General features: G+C 40.3%; 1 pseudogene; it reads right to left on the reverse strand.

Moving 5' to 3' along the window:
• Positions 1-537: 537 nt before the first annotated feature.
• LOC142433889 (histone acetyltransferase type B catalytic subunit pseudogene) lies at positions 538-1832 on the reverse strand (annotated as a pseudogene).
• Positions 1833-5325: the final 3493 nt, after the last annotated feature.

Raw genomic sequence — 5325 nt, forward strand, 5'->3', positions numbered from 1 at the left:
TCTCTTGGCTACATTGTACTTGATCAAACCGCACTATGCCCTCCTTGCCTTCAATTTTAGATCTCTTGTTCCCTTGTCCCTGGGTTTGTTGGCTCCCCCCCTCCCCTTCCCCAACCTCTTCCTCTGGAGCCATCAGGTCCATCGTTTTCTTCTTGGGACTATTAAATTGCTTATCCTGCCTATCTTATATGGATAGATATGGGGGGGGGGGTATAAATGGTTCCAGGTCTGTCTACTGACACTTAAAATGTTTTCAAATCGAGTCTTGTTAAGTGCCAATCCCTGCCTACCAATGCCCAAGTCTATTTTCAGGATTCCTGGGGAACTTCCCTTCTTTGCTCCCCTTACTGCTCTGTTTCGCTCCCTTCATGGTTTGCTCCCCTAAGGAGGGCAGGGTGTGTGTCATACCATCAGCAATCAATACCTTTATTGTTTTTCAACTAAAGATAACTTTTAATGTAAGTAAAATATCACATGATATTAAAATTAAAGTCATCATGAGATTTTTCACAGCACATTGTACATACATTTGCATCTTTATTCTTGAGCAAGTCGTTCAATGACACGTCGGTAATCTTCCACGAGTTCCTGAAATCTCTCTTCCAGTTGTTCATGTTGCATGCTTATTTCTATTATGTTCATCTGGTTTGTCAGTTCTTCTGGTCTGAGACATTTTCTCATCTTAGCAAGATCTCGCTGCTTTTTCTTATGGGGACTGATCAGTCTTCTTTTAATATCCAGTCTGTAGCTTTTATATTGTTCAGCATCACTCATGTCAGTTACCAACAGTCGAAGAATTTCATAAACACGTCTAGTATGTTGCTTATTAATCTTGAATTTCTTTTGTGCATCTATTGCCATTTCTTCATTGAATCCTTGCATTAACTTTTCCCGAGAAAAACAAGGCAAATCTTGACAAAGCTTCACAAGCACAAAGTCTCTTAATTTCACATAACTTTTAGATGGATCTTCCACTGTAATATCAAGAACTGAAGGAGAGCCGATGTAGTATCTATGAACTGTTTCAAGAAGTTGCGCGCCATGGCCTTGACCTTGAAATGGAGTCAGTATCAGCATCTGACTTACACGTGGCCGGGTTTTGTCTGGGTACACATAGTAATTATAGATTGTCATGTAGCCTACGGTCGCAAAGAGCGTAGCTCCATCCTTATTATACTTCTCAAATACTAGAAAGTAGTGCCATCTTTCATCATCCACGTCAATAAAGCTAGCAGTTTCAATAAATCACATCAAAAAGGTCTGGAGCCTTTCATGATATTCTCGAAAGCCTCTACATGTCATGTCAGCCTTGTAAATCTGAAAAGTAAAGTTTTCTCCTCCTGTTGGACTGAGAACAGAGTAGGTATGGAGTAGGGTTCCAAATGGTTTGAAATCAACCTCTTTTTCCAGCAAAGAAAGAAAATCATTTGTGTTTGTGCAAAATCCAGGTGGAATGATCTGTCTAATTTTGCCCTCAACATCATCAGCCTCTACACAATCAAAATTCTCATCAACTTTAGATGCATATTCAACACGGAACATTGTTGACAGACTACCAGCAATATAGTATAAAAGGATCTTCAAACCCTTGTAACCAAAAGCAGTTTCATCATCCCCAAAGAGTTGGTGGGTATATTCAGGAAAGAAAGTTCTAATGTCATTCTCAAGATCTTCAGGAAATCGAACTAATTTTAATTCAATTGCTGTGTTGGTATTACATTTGTACTCTGCCAATTTCTTCTCCACCGCACTCTTATATTCAACCAAAAATTTCTCCATAGCACCAAATCCCGCCATTTCCGAGCTGCGAAGACCCGCAGCTGAGGAAGGACGAATCACAATACCTTTATTTTTATGTAGAAATCAATACCTCTATTTTTATGTACATACTTATTTGCATATGTACATACTTATGTTTATAGCTCTATCCATAGTTTTGCTTGCTAGATCATTCCTATTTCCTTTTACCTTCCTCCTGCCCCACCATCACACTCACCCTTCTGCCTCTTCGTAATTCTTCTCACCTAGATGGCCGTTGCTCCAACACCACCAGGATCTCTACATTCCCCTTGTTGTTGAATTTAGGTCCCTAGTTTTTTCCCTGTCTGCGGTGTTGTTTGCTCACTGCTCCCTTCCCCCGTGCCTCCTTCTCCCACAAGTCCCTCTGGAATGGTTGGTCCCATTGCTTTCTCCTCGGGCTTGCTTCCCATGCCCATCTAATATAGTAGGTGACACAACAGTAACAGAGACCAAACACAAATAAAACAAAAGATTGAATAAAAAGAGGAAAAGAAAGTCATGTATAATTCCAGGTCTGCCTGCTGACCTTTGTGGTTATCTCCCTACCAGCCCTGTGCGTTTCTGGAGAACTGCCTCTCCTAGCCTGAAGTCTATTTTGGGGGCTCCTCCGGGGCTTTGCGACTCTGATTTGCTCCAGATGCTGATCTGTTATGTTCACTTCTTGGTCCACCCCACTGTGGGAGGGTTGGGCTGGGTCAGACCAGACCCACTCCCAGCTGTGTGCCTCCAGTATAGTCCTCTGTCATGGTATGCTCTAGCAAGGGGACATCATGTTTCGAGCTGTTGTCAGCTCTATTATCGTCTCTAGATTATAGATCCATTTAAGGATGCCTTCCTCAGGGGTTGGAGTGTCAGTATGGGGTCCAGCCCCTCACTCTCTTTTTCCTTCTTGGTTGGCTTCTGTGTGGATATGGCAGGCCTGATCCTCTCCCAACCTGTAGGTTTACTAGCACATACTTCTAGGGAGGGGGTGAGTTTGGCTCTGATTGGGGCCGGCCCTCTAGACCTCTTTGTTCATTCAATGCTCTATGTCATGGGTGTCAAACTCAATTAAAACCTGAGCCATTTGGTGCAATAGGCAAGAGTCACACAGGTCACATCACATTTCCAAATTTTGTTAAATTTATATATTGAAGTGAGGATTCAGGGATATGGACAGGATAATTAAAACTCTATATAATGTCTTTTATTTAAACATTTATTTTATTTAATGTATTTATAAAACTAAAATTATTCTTTTTTACCTGAACCTTGCCAGCGCTTTCCTTCTACTAGTTTTGACTTTACCTCTTATGTTGTGACTGGAAAAAATACAAACTAACTAATAAAAAACACACAATGTTGGACAGCTGAGAAACATGATGCACAATCGTAATGGCTTCCCTCTAAAAATGCTAACTAGCGCTGCCGCTAAGTATGATTCATAACAGCACAACCCAGAGTGTGCTTTTTAACCTTTTCACTATTGGGATCTGTTTACATTACGTGACACTGAGAGTGGCAGACATATCACTTCCAAAAGTCGCCGGAACTGAGTCAGCATGTTTATACACATCCACAGGCCCCAGGAAAGGTACTGGGTGACTTGTATACACGTCTTCAATGGTTAAAGGGTTAAGGAGGGAAATGTGTGTCTGGTATTGCCTCGATCTCCCCTAAGTGCTATTTGCTTAATAACAATTTTTTCTATTTTCATTTTACTTCAGAGCATCACGGGTCACAAAAAATAACCTCGGGGGCCGCATGTGGCCTGCGGGTCACCAGATTAACACCCTTGCTCTATATGGTTATGTTGCCCTCAAGGCTTGGCGCACCCTGGTGGGGTCTGTTCTGTGTCCACCTAAACAATACCCTCCCCCTGGGTGGATTAGTGCCCTCCTCCCCCAGTGCCATCATCTCCCTCTCCCCCCCCCCGCCCTTGTTCTCTCCCTCCCCCTTTCGCCTTCTTTGTGTTGGAAGGACAGGACGTGTACATCCTTGGGTTTGGTTTGTAGCCCACCCAATTACCTGTACTTCAACCTGTATAGTATGAGATAAGTGCCTTTTCTTCTACACCTGCTGTGCTGATTGTACTTACCTCAGGGAACTCATGTCGATCTTGTCCTTTTGTCATTGGCTACAGTCGCTTAGCATTATTTCCTCCAGCATTCCCATTAGATAATGGGCTTCATCAGTGCTTTTTATGGATGTTAGTACTCTATTGTGTGTATGTGCCAGAGTTTTCTAATACACTTGTCTATCAATGGACATTTAGGTTGTTTCCATTTCTTTGTGATTGTGAATTGCACCACAATAAACATTGTAGCACGGGTCGTGGCCTATTTCTTGCCTCCTCTGGGTATATGCCCAGTATAGGGATTGCTGAAACAACCACTTTTAATAACCAAATAAGCTCTACTACCTTGCTTGGGTGACCATTTTTAATGGTGAACTCCAGGTTACATAAGAGTAGCTGTCAATTCAACTACAAGCAAGATTTTTTTTTAAATAACAGCTTCAATGCTCTCGAGCAGTCTACGGTTCTACATAAATATACTTCAAATCACCCTGAAGAATTTCTACACATCACAATCCTGGGGAAGTTTATCAAGATGGCTTCATAGGAGAATTCTACCATGTATTCAGAGAAGAGCTAACACCAATTCTACACAAACTATTGAAGAATATAGAAATGGAATCTCATTCTATGAAGCCAGCATAACCCTAACACCAAAATCAGGCAAATACTCCACAAAGATCTAAAATTACAGACTGCTATCTCTCATGAACATAGATGAAAAAATTCTCAACAAAATCTTAGACAAGAGAATCCAACAACATTTCGGAGGAAAAAAAGTACGCCATGACCAAGTGGGATTCATACCAGGGATGCAAGAATGATTCAACATCTGAAAAAAATTAATGTAATCCACCACATAAGACAAACAAGAAGACCTATATGATCATATCAATTGATGCAGAACAATCATTTGACAATACCCATTCCTAATAAAAGCACTTAATAAGATAGAAATAGAAAGGAAAGTTGTCAGCACAATAAAAGCCATATATGAAAAAACTAATAACCAATAATACACTCAATAGAGAAAAGCTGAAAACATTTCCACTGAATAAGGGACCCGACAAGGATGTCCCTTATCCCCACTTTTATTCAACATTTTGCTGAAAGTCTAAGCAAGAACCATACAACAATAGCAAGAAATTAAGGGAGTACAATTAAGCAAAGAATAAGTGGATCTTTCACTATTGGCATATGATATAATTTTATATAGAGAGAATCCAATAGGATTATTGGAAATAACTGAGTTTAGTAAATTAGCAGGATACAGGATAAATAAGCAGAAATCAATTGAATTCCTATATACCAGTGATGAGAAATTTTAAAAAGACATCAAGAAAACAGTATCAATTCACAATAACCACACAAAAGCTGAAGTACCTAGGAATAAACTTAACCAAAGAAACAAAAGACCTATACAAAAAAACAAACAAACTACAGAACATTATTACAAGAAACCAAAAGAG

The sequence above is a fragment of the Tenrec ecaudatus genome, chromosome X, assembly GCF_050624435.1.
Source record: "Tenrec ecaudatus isolate mTenEca1 chromosome X, mTenEca1.hap1, whole genome shotgun sequence".
Lineage (NCBI taxonomy): Eukaryota > Metazoa > Chordata > Mammalia > Afrosoricida > Tenrecidae > Tenrec > Tenrec ecaudatus.